Source organism: Symphalangus syndactylus, chromosome 17 (genome assembly GCF_028878055.3).
Source record: "Symphalangus syndactylus isolate Jambi chromosome 17, NHGRI_mSymSyn1-v2.1_pri, whole genome shotgun sequence".
NCBI lineage: Eukaryota > Metazoa > Chordata > Mammalia > Primates > Hylobatidae > Symphalangus > Symphalangus syndactylus.
Window position 1 is genome coordinate 4,529,026 of NC_072439.2, and position 17,351 is coordinate 4,546,376.

Sequence of the window (17,351 nt, forward strand, 5' to 3'; positions counted from 1 at the left end):
TAGCTGAATGCACAGATCAGAAAGAAGTTTCACCGAATGATTCTGTGTAGTTTATATTTGAAGACATTCCTTTTTCCATTAGTACCCTCTTAGCGCTCCGAATCTCCACTTGCATTTTCTACAAAAAGAGTGTTTCATAACTGCTCAATCAAAAATATGTTTTATCTCTGTTAACTGAATTTACAGATCAGAAATAAGTTTCACAGAATGCATCTGTGTAGTTTTTATTTGAAGATATTCTTTTTCCCAATGTAGGCCTTTTAGCGCTTAGCATGTCCAATTGCAGTTTCTACAGAAAGAGTGTTTCAGAACGGCTCAATCAAAAGTAAGGTTGAACTCTGTTAGTTGAATGCACAGGACAGAAAGAATTTTCACAGAATGCTACTGTGTAGTTTATATTTGAATATATTCCTTTTTCCACTATTACCCTCTTAGCGCTCCGAATGTCCACTTGCATTTTCTACAGAAAGAGTGTTCAGAACTGCGCAATCAAAAATATGGTTAACTCTGTTAGCTTAATGAACATATCAGAAATAAGTTTCACACAATGCTTCTGTGTAGTTATTATTTGAAGATATTATTTTTCCCAATAGAGGCCTCTTAGCGCTCAGAATGTCCAATTGCATTTTCTTCAGAAAGAGTGTTTCAGAAAGTCTCAATCAAATGTAAGGTTCAACTCTGTTAGTTGAATGCACAGAACAGAAAGAAGTTTCATACAATGCTTCTGTGTAGTTTATATTTGAACATATTCTTTTTTCCACTATTACCCACTTAGCGCTACGAATGTCCAGTTGCATTTTCTACAGACAGAGTGTTTCAAAACTGCTCAATCAAAAGTATGGTTTAACTCTGTTAGCTGAATGCTCAGATCAGAAAGAAGTTTCACAGAATGCTTCTGTGTAGTTTATATTTGAATATATTACTTTTTCCACTACTACTCTCTTAGCGCTCCAAATGTCCAGTTGCATTTTCTACAGAAAGAGTGTTCAGATCTGCTCAATCAAAAGTATGGTTTAACTCTGTTAGCTGAATGCACAGATCAGAAAGAAGTTTCACAGAATGATTTTGTGTAGTTTATATTTGGAGACATTCTTTTTTCCACTATTACCCTCTTAGCGCTCCGAATCTCCACTTGCATTTTCTACAGAAATAGTGTTTCAGAACGGCTCAATCAAAACTAAGGTTCAACTCTTTTAGTTGAACAAACAGAACAGAAAGAAGTTTCACACAATTCTTCTGTGTAGTTTTTATTTGTAGACATTCTTTTTCCCAATATAGGCCTCTTAGCGCTCAGAATGTCCAATTGCAGTTTCTACAGAAAGAGTGTTTCAGAACGGCTCAATCAAAAGTAAGGTTCAACTCTGTTAGTTGAATGCACAGAACAGAAAGAAGTTTCATACAATGCTTCTGTGTAGTTTATATTTGAACATATTCTTTTTTCCACTATTACCCACTTAGCGCTACGAATGTCCAGTTGCATTTTCTACAGACAGAGTGTTTCAAAACTGCTCAATCAAAAGTATGGTTTAACTCTGTTAGCTGAATGCTCAGATCAGAAAGAAGTTTCACAGAATGCTTCTGTGTAGTTTATATTTGAATATATTCCTTTTTCCACTACAACGCTCTTAGCGCTCCAAATGTCCAGTTGCATTTTCTACAGAAAGAGTGTTCAGATCTACTCAATCAAAAGTATGGTTTAACTCTGTTAGCTGAATGCACAGATCAGAAGGAAGTTTCACCGAATGATTCTGTGTAGTTTATATTTGAAGACATTCCTTTTTCCACTAGTACCCTCTTAGCGCTCCGAATCTCCACTTGCATTTTCTACAAAAAGAGTGTTTCATAACTGCTCAATCAGAAATATATTTTATCTCTGTTAACTGAATTTACAAATCAGAAATAAGTTTCACAGAATGCATCTGTGTAGTTTTTATTTGAAGATATTCTTTTTCCCAATGTAGGCCTCTTAGCGCTTAGCATGTCCAATTGCAGTTTCTACAGAAAGAGTGTTTCAGAACGGCTCAATCAAAAGTAAGGTTCAACTCTGTTAGTTGAATGCACAGAACAGAAAGTATTTTCACAGAATGCTACTGTGTAGTTTATATTTGAATATATTACTTTTTCCACTATTACCCTCTTAGCGCTCCGAATGTCCACTTGCATTTTCTACAGAAAGAGTGTTCAGAACTGCGCAATCAAAAATATGGTTTAACTCTGTTAGCTTAATGAACATATCAGAAATAAGTTTCACACAATGCTTCTGTGTAGTTATTATTTGAAGATATTATTTTTCCCAATAGAGGCCTCTTAGCGCTCAGAATGTCCAATTGCAGTTTCTACAGAAAGAGTGTTTCAGAAAGGCTCAATCAAAAGTAAGGTTCAACTCTGTTAGTTGAATGCACAGAACAGAAAGAAGTTTCATACAATGCTTCTGTGTAGTTTATATTTGAACATATTCTTTTTTCCACTATTACCCACTTAGCGCTACGAATGTCCCGTTGCATTTTCTACAGACAGAGTGTTTCAAAACTGCTCAATCAAAAGCATTGTTTAACTCTGTTAGCTGAATGCTCAGATCAGAAAGAAGTTTCACAGAATGCTTCTGTGTAGTTTATATTTGAATATACTCCTTTTTCCACTACTACTCTCTTAGCGCTCCAAATGTCCAATTGCATTTTCTACAGAAAGAGTGTTCAGATCTGCTCAATCAAAAGTATGGTTTAACTCTGTTAGCTGAATGCACAGATCAGAAAGAAGTTTCACAGAATGATTCTGTGTTGTTTATATTTGGAGACATTCGTTTTTCCACTATTACCCTCTTAGCGCTCCGAATCTCCACTTGCATTTTCTACAGAAAGAGTGTTTCACAACGGCTCAATCAAAAATAAGGTTCAACTCTTTTAGTTGAACAAACAGAACAGAAAGAAGTTTCACACAATTCTTCTGTGTAGTTTTTATTTGTAGACATTCTTTTTCCCAATATAGGCCTCTTAGCGCTCAGAATGTCCAATTGCAGTTTCTACAGAAAGAGTGTTTCAGAACGGCTCAATCAAAAGTAAGGTTCAACTCTGTTAGTTGAATGCACAGAACAGAAAGAAGTTTCATACAATGCTTCTGTGTAGTTTATATTTGAACATATTCTTTTTTCCACTATTACCCACTTAGCGCTACGAATGTCCAGTTGCATTTTCTACAGACAGAGTGTTTCAAAACTGCTCAATCAAAAGTATGGTTTAACTCTGTTAGCTGAATGCTCAGATCAGAAAGAAGTTTCACAGAATGCTTCTGTGTAGTTTATATTTGAATATATTCCTTTTTCCACTACTACGCTCTTAGCGCTCCAAATGTCCAGTTGCATTTTCTACAGAAAGAGTGTTCAGATCTACTCAATCAAAAGTATGGTTTAACTCTGTTAGCTGAATGCACAGATCAGAAGGAAGTTTCACCAAATGATTCTGTGTAGTTTATATTTGAAGACAATCCTTTTTCCACTAGTAAACTCTAAGCGCTCCGAATCTCCACTTGCATTTTCTACAAAAAGAGTGTTTCATAACTGCTCAATCAAAAATATGTTTTATCTCTGTTAACTGAATTTACAGATCAGGAATAAGTTTCACAGAATGCATCTGTGTAGTTTTTATTTGAAGATATTCTTTTTCCCAATGTAGGCCTCTTAGCGCTTAGCATGTCCAATTGCAGTTTCTACAGAAAGAGTGTTTCAGAACGGCTCAATCAAAAGTAAGGTTCAACTCTGTTAGTTGAATGCACAGAACAGAAAGAAGTTTCACAGAATGCTTCTGTGTAGTTTATATTTGAATATATTCCTTTTTCCACTACTACCCTCTTAGCGCTCCAAATTTCCAGTTGCATTTTCTACAGAAAGAGTGTTCAGATCTGCTCAATCAAAAGTATGGTTTAATTCTGTTAGCTGAATGCACAGATCAGAAAGAAGTTTCACAGAATGATTCTGTGTAGTTTATATTTGGAGACATTCCTTTTTCCACTATTACCCTCTTATCGCTCCGAATCTCCACTTGCATTTTCTACAGAAAAAGTGTTTCAGAACGGCTCAATCAAAACTAAGGTTCAACTCTTTTAGTTGAACAAACAGAACAGAAAGAAGTTTCACACAATTCTTCTGTGTAGTTTTTATTTGTAGACATTCTTTTTCCCAATATAGGCCTCTTAGCACTCAGAATGTCCAATTGCAGTTTCTACAGAAAGAGTGTTTCAGAACGGCTCAATCAAAAGTAAGGTTCAACTCTGTTAGTTGAATGCACAGAACAGAAAGAAGTTTCATACAATGCTTCTGTGTAGTTTATATTTGAACATATTCTTTTTTCCACTATTACCCACTTAGCGCTACGAATGTCCAATTGCATTTTCTACAGACAGAGTGTTTCAAAACTGCTCAGTCAAAAGTATGGTTTAACTCTGTTAGCTGAATGCTCACATCAGAAAGAAGTTTCATAGAATGCTTCTGTGTAGTTTATATTTGAATATATTCCTTTTTCCACTACTACGCTCTTAGCGCTCCAAATGTCCAGTTGCATTTTCTACAGAAAGAGTGTTCAGATCTACTCAATCAAAAGTATGGTTTAACTCTGTTAGCTGAATGCACAGATCAGAAAGAAGTTTCACCGAATGATTCTGTGTAGTTTATATTTGAAGACATTCCTTTTTCCATTAGTACCCTCTTAGCGCTCCGAATCTCCACTTGCATTTTCTACAAAAAGAGTGTTTCATAACTGCTCAATCAAAAATATGTTTTATCTCTGTTAACTGAATTTACAGATCAGAAATAAGTTTCACAGAATGCATCTGTGTAGTTTTTATTTGAAGATATTCTTTTTCCCAATGTAGGCCTTTTAGCGCTTAGCATGTCCAATTGCAGTTTCTACAGAAAGAGTGTTTCAGAACGGCTCAATCAAAAGTAAGGTTGAACTCTGTTAGTTGAATGCACAGAACAGAAAGAATTTTCACAGAATGCTACTGTGTAGTTTATATTTGAATATATTCCTTTTTCCACTATTACCCTCTTAGCGCTCCGAATGTCCACTTGCATTTTCTACAGAAAGAGTGTTCAGAACTGCGCAATCAAAAATATGGTTAACTCTGTTAGCTTAATGAACATATCAGAAATAAGTTTCACACAATGCTTCTGTGTAGTTATTATTTGAAGATATTATTTTTCCCAATAGAGGCCTCTTAGCGCTCAGAATGTCCAATTGCATTTTCTTCAGAAAGAGTGTTTCAGAAAGTCTCAATCAAATGTAAGGTTCAACTCTGTTAGTTGAATGCACAGAACAGAAAGAAGTTTCATACAATGCTTCTGTGTAGTTTATATTTGAACATATTCTTTTTTCCACTATTACCCACTTAGCGCTACGAATGTCCAGTTGCATTTTCTACAGACAGAGTGTTTCAAAACTGCTCAATCAAAAGTATGGTTTAACTCTGTTAGCTGAATGCTCAGATCAGAAAGAAGTTTCACAGAATGCTTCTGTGTAGTTTATATTTGAATATATTACTTTTTCCACTACTACTCTCTTAGCGCTCCAAATGTCCAGTTGCATTTTCTACAGAAAGAGTGTTCAGATCTGCTCAATCAAAAGTATGGTTTAACTCTGTTAGCTGAATGCACAGATCAGAAAGAAGTTTCACAGAATGATTTTGTGTAGTTTATATTTGGAGACATTCTTTTTTCCACTATTACCCTCTTAGCGCTCCGAATCTCCACTTGCATTTTCTACAGAAAGAGTGTTTCAGAACGGCTCAATCAAAACTAAGGTTCAACTCTTTTAGTTGAACAAACAGAACAGAAAGAAGTTTCACACAATTCTTCTGTGTAGTTTTTATTTGTAGACATTCTTTTTCCCAATATAGGCCTCTTAGCGCTCAGAATGTCCAATTGCAGTTTCTACAGAAAGAGTGTTTCAGAACGGCTCAATCAAAAGTAAGGTTCAACTCTGTTAGTTGAATGCACAGAACAGAAAGAAGTTTCATACAATGCTTCTGTGTAGTTTATATTTGAACATATTCTTTTTTCCACTATTACCCACTTAGCGCTACGAATGTCCAGTTGCATTTTCTACAGACAGAGTGTTTCAAAACTGCTCAATCAAAAGTATGGTTTAACTCTGTTAGCTGAATGCTCAGATCAGAAAGAAGTTTCACAGAATGCTTCTGTGTAGTTTATATTTGAATATATTCCTTTTTCCACTACTACGCTCTTAGCGCTCCAAATGTCCAGTTGCATTTTCTACAGAAAGAGTGTTCAGATCTACTCAATCAAAAGTATGGTTTAACTCTGTTAGCTGAATGCACAGATCAGAAGGAAGTTTCACCGAATGATTCTGTGTAGTTTATATTTGAAGACATTCCTTTTTCCACTAGTACCCTCTTAGCGCTCCGAATCTCCACTTGCATTTTCTACAAAAAGAGTGTTTCATAACTGCTCAATCAGAAATATATTTTATCTCTGTTAACTGAATTTACAAATCAGAAATAAGTTTCACAGAATGCATCTGTGTAGTTTTTATTTGAAGATATTCTTTTTCCCAATGTAGGCCTCTTAGCGCTTAGCATGTCCAATTGCAGTTTCTACAGAAAGAGTGTTTCAGAACGGCTCAATCAAAAGTAAGGTTCAACTCTGTTAGTTGAATGCACAGAACAGAAAGTATTTTCACAGAATGCTACTGTGTAGTTTATATTTGAATATATTACTTTTTCCACTATTACCCTCTTAGCGCTCCGAATGTCCACTTGCATTTTCTACAGAAAGAGTGTTCAGAACTGCGCAATCAAAAGTATGGTTTAACTCTGTTAGCCTAATGAACATATCAGAAATAAGTTTAACACAATGCTTCTGTGTAGTTTTTATTTGAAGATATTATTTTTCCCAATAGAGGCCTCTTAGCGCTCAGAATGTCCAATTGCAGTATCTACAGAAAGAGTGTTTCAGAAAGGCTCAATCAAAAGTAAGGTTCAACTCTGTTAGTTGAATGCACAGAACAGAAAATTGTTTCATACCATGCTTCTGTGTAGTTTATATTTGAACATATTCTTTTTTCCACTATTACCCACTTAGCGCTACGAATGCCCAGTTGCATTTTCTACAGACAGAGTGTTTCAAAACTGCTCAATCAAAAGTATGGTTTAACTCTGTTAGCTGAATGCTCAGATCAGAAAGAAGTTTCACAGAATGCTTCTGTGTAGTTTATATTTGAATACATTCCTTTTTCCACTACTACTCTCTTAGCGCTCCAAATGTCCAGTTGCATTTTCTACAGAAAGAGTGTTCAGATCTGCTCAATCAAAATTATGGTTTAAATCTGTTAGCTGAATGCACAGATCAGATAGAAGTTTCACAGAATGATTCTGTGTAGTTTATATTTGGAGACATTCCTTTTTCCACTATTACCCTCTTAGTGCTCCGAATCTCCACTTGCATTTTCTACAAAAAGAGTGTTTCATAACTGCTCAATCAAAAATATGTTTTATCTCTGTTAACTGAATTTACAGATCAGAAATAAGTTTCACAGAATGCATCTGTGTAGTTTTTATTTGAAGATATTCTTTTTCCCAATGTAGGCCTCTTAGCGATTAGCATGTCCAATTGCAGTTTCTACAGAAAGAGTGTTTCAGAACGGCTCAATCAAAAGTAAGGTTCAACTCTGTTAGTTGAATGCACAGAACAGAAAGAATTTTCACAGAATGCTACTGTGTAGTTTATATTTGAATATATTCCTTTTTCCACTATTACCCTCTTAGCGCTCCGAATGTCCACTTGCATTTTCTACAGAAAGAGTGTTCACAACTGCACAATAAAAAGTATGGTTTAACTCTGTTAGCTTAATGAACATATCAGAAAGAAGTTTCACACAATGCTTCTGTGTAGTTTTTATTTGAAGATATTATTTTTCCCAATAGAGGACTCTTAGCGCTCAGAATGTCCAATTGCAGTTTCTACAGAAAGAGTGTTTCAGAAAGGCTCAATCAAAAGTAAGGTTCAACTCTGTTAGTTGAATGCACAGAACAGAAAGAAGTTTCATACAATGCTTCTGTGTAGTTTATATTTGAACATATTCTTTTTTCCACTATTACCCACTTAGCGCTACGAATGTCCCGTTGCATTTTCTACAGACAGAGTGTTTCAAAACTGCTCAATCAAAAGTATGGTTTAACTCTGTTAGCTGAATGCTCAGATCAGAAAGAAGTTTCAGAGAATGCTTCTGTGTAGTTTATATTTGAATATATTCCTTTTTCCACTACTACTCTCTTAGCGCTCCAAATGTCCAGTTGCATTTTCTACAGAAAGAGTGTTCAGATCTGCTCAATCAAAAGTATGGTTTAACTCTGTTAGCTGAATGCACAGATCAGAAAGAAGTTTCACAGAAAGATTCTGTGTAGTTTATACTTGGAGACATTCCTTTTTCCACTATTACCCTCTTAGCGCTCCGAATCTCCACTTGCATTTTCTACAGAAAGAGTGTTTCAGAACGGCTCAATCAAAACTAAGGTTCAACTCTTTTAGTTGAACAAACAGAACAGAAAGAAGTTTCACACAATTCTTCTGTGTAGTTTTTATTTGTAGACATTCTTTTTCCCAATATAGGCCTCCTAGCGCTCAGAATGTCCAATTGCAGTTTCTACAGAAAGAGTGTTTCAGAACGGCTCAATCAAAATTAAGGTTCAACTCTGTTAGTTGAATGCACAGAACAGAAAGAAGTTTCATACAATGCTTCTGTGTAGTTTATATTTGAACATATTCTTTTTTCCACTATTACCCACTTAGCGCTACGAATGTCCAGTTGCTTTTTCTACAGACAGAGTGTTTCAAAACTGCTCAATCAAAAGTATGGTTTAACTCTGTTAGCTGAATGCTCAGATCAGAAAGAAGTTTCACAGAATGCTTCTGTGTAGTTTATATTTCAATATATTCCTTTTTCCACTACTACGCTCTTAGCGCTCCAAATGTCCAGTTGCATTTTCTACAGAAAGAGTGTTCAGATCTGCTCAATCAAAAGTATGGTTTAACTCTGTTAGCTGAATGCACAGATCAGAAAGAAGTTTCACCGAATGATTCTGTGTAGTTTATATTGGAAGACATTCCTTTTTCCACTAGTACCCACTCAGCGCTGCGAATCTCCACTTGCATTTTCTACAAAAAGAGTGTTTCATAACTGCTCAATCAAAAATATGTTTTATCTCTGTTAACTGAATTTACAGATCAGAAATAAGTTTCACAGAATGCATCTGTGTAGTTTTTATTTGAAGATATTCTTTATCCCAATGTAGGCCTCTTAGCGCTTAGCATGTCCAATTGCAGTTTCTACAGAAAGAGTGTTTCAGAACGGCTCAATCAAAAGTAAGGTTCAACTCTGTTAGTTGAATGCAGAGAACAGAAAGAATTTTCACAGAATGCTACTGTGTAGTTTATATTTGAATATATTCCTTTTTCCACTATTACCCTCTTAGCGCTCCGAATGTCCACTTGCATTTTCTACAGAAAGAGTGTTCAGAACTGCGCAATCAAAAGTATGGTTTAACTCTGTTAGCTTAATGAACATATCAGAAATAAGTTTCACACAATGCTTCTGTGTAGTATTTATTTGAAGATATTATTTTTCCCAATAGAGGCCTCTTAGCGCTCAGAATGTCCAATTGCAATTTCTACAGAAAGAGTGTTTCAGAACGGCTCAATCAAAAGTAAGGTTCAAATCTGTTAGTTGAATGCACAGAACAGAAAGTATTTTCACAGAATGCTACTGTGTAGTTTATATTTGAATATATTCCTTTTTCCACTATTACCCTCTTAGCGCTCCGAATGTCCACTTGCATTTTCTACAGAAAGAGTGTTCAGAACTGCGCAATCAAAAGTATGGTTTAACTCTGTTAGCTTAATGAACATTTCAGAAATAAGTTTCACACAATGCTTCTGTGTAGTTTTTATTTGAAGATATTATTTTTCCCAATAGAGGCCTCTTAGCGCTCAGAATGTACAATTGCAGTTTCTACAGAAAGAGTGTTTCAGAAAGGCTCAATCAAAAGTAAGGTTCAACTCTGTTAGTTGAATGCACAGAACAGAAAGAAGTTTCATACAATGCTTCTGTGTAGTTTATATTTGAACATATTCTTTTTTCCACTATTACCCACTTAGCGCTACGAATGTCCCGTTGCATTTTCTACAGACAGAGTGTTTCAAAACTGCTCAATCAAAAGTATGGTTTAACTCTGTTAGCTGAATGCTCAGATCAGAAAGAAGTTTCACAGAATGCTTCTGTGTAGTTTATATTTGAATATATTCCTTTTTCCACTACTACTCTCTTAGCGCTCCAAATGTCCAGTTGCATTTTCTACAGAAAGAGTGTTCAGATCTGCTCAATCAAAAGTATGGTTTAACTCTGTTAGCTGAATGCACAGATCAGAAAGAAGTTTCACAGAATGATTCTGTGTAGTTTATATTTGGAGACATTCCTTTTTCCACTATTACCCTCTTAGCGCTCCGAATCTCCACTTGCATTTTCTACAGAAAGAGTGTTTCAGAACGGCTCAATCAAAACTAAGGTTCAACTCTTTTAGTTGAACAAACAGAACAGAAAGAAGTTTCACACAATTCTTCTGTGTAGTTTTTATTTGTAGACATTCATTTTCCCAATATAGGCCTCCTAGCGCTCAGAATGTCCAATTGCAGTTTCTACAGAAAGAGTGTTTCAGAACGGCTCAATCAAAAGTAAGGTTCAACTCTGTTAGTTGAATACACAGAACAGAAAGAAGTTTCATACAATGCTTCTGTGTAGTTTATATTTGAACATATTCTTTTTTCCACTATTACCCACTTAGCGCTACGAATGTCCAGTTGCATTTTCTACAGACAGAGTGTTTCAAAACTGCTCAATCAAAAGTATGGTTTAACTCTGTTAGCTGAATGCTCAGATCAGAAAGAAGTTTCACAGAATGCTTCTGTGTAGTTTATATTTCAATATATTCCTTTTTCCACTACTACGCTCTTAGCGCTCCAAATGTCCAGTTGCATTTTCTACAGAAAGAGTGTTCAGATCTGCTCAATCAAAAGTATGGTTTAACACTGTTAGCTGAATGCACAGATCAGAAAGAAGTTTCACCGAATGATTCTGTGTAGTTTATATTTGAAGACATTCCTTTTTCCACTATTACCCTCTTAGCGCTCCGAATCTCCACTTGCATTTTCTAGAAAAAGAGTGTTTCATAACTGCTCAATCAAAAATATGTTTTATCTCTGTTAACTGAATTTACAGATCAGAAATAAGTTTCACAGAATGCATCTGTGTAGTTTTTATTTGAAGATATTCTTTTTCCCAATGTAGGCCTCGTAGCGCTTAGCATGTCCAATTGCAGTTTCTACAGAAAGAGTGTTTCAGAACGGCTCAATCAAAAGTAAGGTTCAACTCTGTTAGTTGAATGCACAGAACAGAAAGAATTTTCACAGAATGCTACTGTGTAGTTTATATTTAAATATATTCCTTTTTCCAATATTACCCTCTTAGCGCTCCGAGTGTCCACTTGTATTTTCTACAGAAAGAGTGTTCAGAACTGCGCAATCAAAAGTATGGTTTAACTCTGTTAGCTTAATGAACATATCAGAAATAAGTTTCACACAATGCTTCTGTGTAGTTTTTATTTGAAGATATTATTTTTCCCAATAGAGGCCTCTTAGCGCTCAGAATGTCCAATTGCCGTTTCTACAGAAAGAGTGTTTCAGAAAGGCTCAATCAAAAGTAAGTTTCAACACTGTTATTTGAATGCACAGAACAGAAAGAAGTTTCATACAATGCTTCTGTGTAGTTTATATTTGAACATATACTTTTTTCTACTATTACCCACTTAGCGCTACGAATGTCCAGTTGCATTTTCTACAGACAGAGTGTTTCAAAACTGCTCAATCAAAAGTATGGTTTAACTCTGTTAGCTGAATGCTCAGATCAGAAAGAAGTTTCACCGAATGCTTCTGTGTAGTTTATATATGAATATATTCCTTTTTCCACTACTACTCTCTTAGCGCTCCAAATGTCCAGTTGCATTTTCTACAGAAAGAGTGTTCAGATCTGCTCAATCAAAAGTATGGTTTAACTCTGTTAGCTGAATGCACAGATCAGAAAGAAGTTTCACAGAATGATTCTGTGTAGTTTATATTTGGAGACATTCCTTTTTCCACTATTACCCTCTTAGCGCTCCGAATCTCCACTTGCATTTTCTACAGAAAGAGTGTTTCAGAACGGCTCAATCAAAACTAAGGTTCAACTCTTTTAGTTGAACAAACAGAACAGAAAGAAGTTTCACACAATTCTTCTGTGTAGTTTTTATTTGTAGACATTCTTTTTCCCAATATAGGCCTCCTAGCGCTCAGAATGTCCAATTGCAGTTTCTACAGAAAGAGTGTTTCAGAACGGCTCAATCAAAAGTAAGGTTCAACTCTGTTAGTTGAATGCACAGAACAGAAAGAAGTTTCATACAATGCTTCTGTGTAGTTTATATTTGAACATATTCTTTTTTCCACTATTACCCACTTAGCGCTACGAATGTCCAGTTGCATTTTCTACAGACAGAGTGTTTCAAAACTGCTCAATCAAAAGTATGGTTTAACTCTGTTAGCTGAATGCTCAGATCAGAAAGAAGTTTCACAGAATGCTTCTGTGTAGTTTATATTTGAATATATTCCTTTTTCCACTACTACTCTCTTAGCGCTCCAAATGTTCAGTTGCATTTTCTACAGAAAGAGTGTTCAGATCTGCTCAATCAAAAGTATGGTTTAACTCTGTTAGCTGAATGCACAGATCAGAAAGAAGTTTCACAGAATGATTCTGTGTAGTATATATTTGGAGACATTCCTTTTTCCACTATTACCCTCTTAGCGCTCCGAATCTCCACTTGCATTTTCTACAGAAGGAGTGTTTCAGAACGGCTCAATCAAAACTAAGGTTCAAATCTTTTAGTTGAACAAACAGAACAGAAAGAAGTTTCACACAATTCTTCTGTGTAGTTTTTATTTGTAGACATTCTTTTTCCCAATATAGGCCTCCTAGCGCTCAGAATGTCCAATTGCAGTTTCTACAAAAAGAGTGTTTCAGAACGGCTCAATCAAAAGTAAGGTTCAACTCTGTTAGTTGAATGCACAGAACAGAAAGAATTTTCACAGAATGCTACTGTGTAGTTTATATTTAAATATATTCCTTTTTCCACTATTACCCTATTAGCGCTCCGAATGTCCAGTTGCATTTTCTACAGAAAGAGTGTTCAGAACTGCGCAATCAAAAGTATGGTTTAACTCTGTTAGCTTAATGAACATATCAGAAATAAGTTTCACACAATGCTTCTGTGTAGTTTTTATTTGAAGATATTATTTTTCCCAATAGAGGGCTCTTAGCGCTCAGAATGTCCAATTGCAGTTTCTACAGAAAGAGTGTTTCAGAAAGGCTCAATCAAAAGTAAGGTTCAATTCTGTTAGTTGAATGCACAGAACAGAAAGAAGTTTCATACAATGCTTCTGTGTAGTTTATATTTGAACATATTCTTTTTTCCACTATTACCCACTTAGCGCTACGAATGTCCAGTTGCATTTTCTACAGACAGAGTGTTTCAAAACTGCTCAATCAAAAGTATGGTTTAACTCTGTTAGCTGAATGCTCAGATCAGAAAGAAGTTTCACAGAATGCTTCTGTGTAGTTTATATTTGAATATATTCCTTTTTCCACTACTACTCTCTTAGCGCTCCAAATGTCCAGTTGCATTTTCTACAGAAAGAGTGTTCAGATCTGCTCAATCAAAAGTATGGCTTAACTCTGTTAGCTGAATGCACAGATCAGAAAGAAGTTTCACAGAATGATTCTGTGTAGTTTATATTTGGAGACATTCCTTTTTCCACTATTACCCTCTTAGCGCTCCGAATGTCCACTTGCATTTTCTACAGAAAGAGTGTTCAGAACTGCGCAATCAAAAGTATGGTTTAACTCTGTTAGCTTAATGAACATATCAGAAATAAGTTTCACACAATGCTTCTGTGTAGTTTTTATTTGAAGATATTATTTTTCCCAATAGAGGCCTCTTAGCGCTCAGAATGTCCAATTGCAGTTTCTACAGAAAGAGTGTTTCAGAAAGGCTCAATCAAAAGTAAGGTTCAACTCTGTTAGTTGAATGCACAGAACAGAAAGAAGTTTCATACAATGCTTCTGTGTAGTTTATATTTGAACATATTCTTTTTTCCACTATTACCCACTTAGCGCTACGAATGTCCAGTTGCATTTTCTACAGACAGAGTGTTTCAAAACTGCTCAATCAAAAGTATGGTTTAACTCTGTTAGCTGAATGCTCAGGTCAGAAAGAAGTTTCACAGAATGCTTCTGTGTAGTTTATATTTGAATATATTCCTTTTTCCACTACTACTCTCTTAGCGCTCCAAATGTCCAGTTGCATTTTCTACAGAAAGAGTGTTCAGATCTGCTCAATCAAAAGTATGGTTTAACTCTGTTAGCTGAATGCACAGATCAGAAAGAAGTTTCACAGAATGATTCTGTGTAGTTTATATTTGGAGACATTCCTTTTTCCACTATTACCCTCTTAGCGCTCCGAATCTCCACTTGCATTTTCTACAGAAAGAGTGTTTCAGAACGGCTCAATCAAAACTAAGGTTCAACTCTTTTAGTTGAACAAACAGAACCGAAAGAAGTTTCACACAATTCTTCTGTGTAGTTTTTATTTGTAGACATACTTTTTCCCAATATAGGCCTCTTAGCGCTCAGAATGTCCAATTGCAGTTTCTACAGAAAGAGTGTTTCAGAACGGCTCAATCAAAAGTAAGGTTCAACTCTGTTAGTTGAATGCACAGAACAGAAAGAAGTTTCATACAATGCTTCTGTGTAGTTTATATTTGAACTTATTCTTTTTTCCACTATTACCCACTTAGCCCTACGAATGTCCAGTTGCATTTTCTACAGACAGAGTGTTTCAAAACTGCTCAATCAAAAGTATGGTTTAACTCTGTTAGCTGAATGCTCAGATCAGAAAGAAGTTTCACAGAATGCTTCTGTGTAGTTTATATTTGAATATATTCCTTTTTCCACTACTACGCTCTTAGCGCTCCAAATGTCCAGTTCCATTTTCTACAGAAAGAGTGTTCAGATCTGCTCAATCAAAAGTATGGTTTAACTCTGTTAGCTGAATGCACTGATCAGAAAGTAGTTTCACCGAATGATTCTGTGTAGTTTATATTTGAAGACATTACTTTTTCCACTATTATCCTCTTAGCGCTCTGAATCTCCACTTGCATTTTCTACAAAAAGAGTGTTTCATAACTGCTCAATCAAAAATATGTTTTATCTCTGTTAACTGAATTTACAGATCAGAAATAAGTTTCACAGAATGCATCTGTGTAGTTTTTATTTCAAGATATTCTTTTTCCCAATGTAGGCCTCTTAGCGCTTAGCATGTCCAATTGCAGTTTCTACAGAAAGAGTGTTTCAGAACGGCTCAATCAAAAGTAAGGTTCAACTCTGTTAGTTGAATGCACAGAACAGAAAGAATTTTCACAGAATGCTACTGTGTAGTTTATATTTAAATATATTCCTTTTTCCACTATTACCATCTTAGCACTCCGAATCTCCACTTGCATTTTCTACAAAAAGAGTGTTTCATAACTGCTCAATCAAAAATATGTTTTATCTCTGTTAACTGAATTTACAGATCAGAAATAAGTTTCACAGAATGCATCTGTGTAGTTTTTATTTGAAGATATTCTTTTTCCCAATGTAGGCCTCTTAGCGCTTAGCATGTCCAATTGCAGTTTCTACAGAAAGAGTGTTTCAGAACGGCTCAATTAAAAGTAAGGTTCAACTCTGTTAGTTGAATGCACAGAACAGAAAGAATTTTCACAGAATGCTACTGTGTAGTTTATATTTGAATATATTCCTTTTTCCACTATTACCCTCTTAGCGCTCCGAATGTCCACTTGCATTTTCTACAGAAAGAGTGTTCAGAACTGCGCAATCAAAAGTATGGTTTAACTCTGTTAGCTTAATGAACATATCAGAAATAAGTTTCACACAATGCTTCTGTGTAGTTTTTATTTGAAGATATTATTTTTCCCAATAGAGGGCTCTTAGCGCTCAGAATGTCCAATTGCAGTTTCTACAGAAAGAGTGTTTCAGAAAGGCTCAATCAAAAGTAAGGTTCAACTCTGTTTGTTGAATGCACAGAACAGAAAGAAGTTTCATACAATGCTTCTGTGTAGTTTATATTTGAACATATTCTTTTTTCCACTATTACCCACTTAGCGCTACGAATGTCCAGTTGCATTTTCTACAGACAGAGTGTTTCAAAACTGCTCAATCAAAAGTATGGTTTAACTCTGTTAGCTGAATGCTCAGATCAGAAAGAAGTTTCACAGAATGCTTCTGTGTAGTTTATATTTGAATATATTCCTTTTTCCACTACTACTCTCTTAGCGCTCCAAATGTCCAGTTGCATTTTCTACAGAAAGAGTGTTCAGATCTGCTCAATCAAAAGTATGGTTTAACTCTGTTAGCTGAATGCACAGATCAGAAAGAAGTTTCACAGAATGATTCTGTGTAGTTTATATTTGGAGACATTCCTTTTTCCACTATTACACTCTTAGCGCTCCGAATGTCCACTTGCATTTTCTACAGAAAGAGTGTTCAGAACTGCGCAATCAAAAGTATGGTTTACCTCTGTTAGCTTAATGAACATATCAGAAATAAGTTTCACACAATGCTTCTGTGTAGTTTTTATTTGAAGATATTATTTTTCCCAATAGAGGCCTCTTAGCGCTCAGAATGTCCAATTGCAGTTTCTACAGAAAGAGTGTTTCAGAAAGGCTCAATCAAAAGTAAGTTTCAACTCTGTTAGTTGAATGCACAGAACAGAAAGAAGTTTCATACAATGCTTCTGTGTAGTTTATATTTGAACATATTCTTTTTTCCACTATTACCCACTTAGCGCTACGAATGTCCAGTTGCAGTTTCTACAGACAGAGTGTTTCAAAACTGCTCAATCAAAAGTATGGTTTAACTCTGTTAGCTGAATGCTCAGATCAGAAAGAAGTTTCACAGAATGCTTCTGTGTAGTTTATATTTGAATATATTCCTTTTTCCACTACTACTCTCTTAGCGCTCCAAATGTCCAGTTGCATTTTCTACAGAAAGAGTGTTCAGATCTGCTCAATCAAAAGTATGTTTTACCTCTGTTAGTTGAATGCACAGAACAGAAAGAAGTTTCACCAAATGATTCTGTGTAGTTTATATTTGGAGACATTCCTTTTTCCACTATTACCCACTTAGCGCTCCGAATCTCCACTTGCA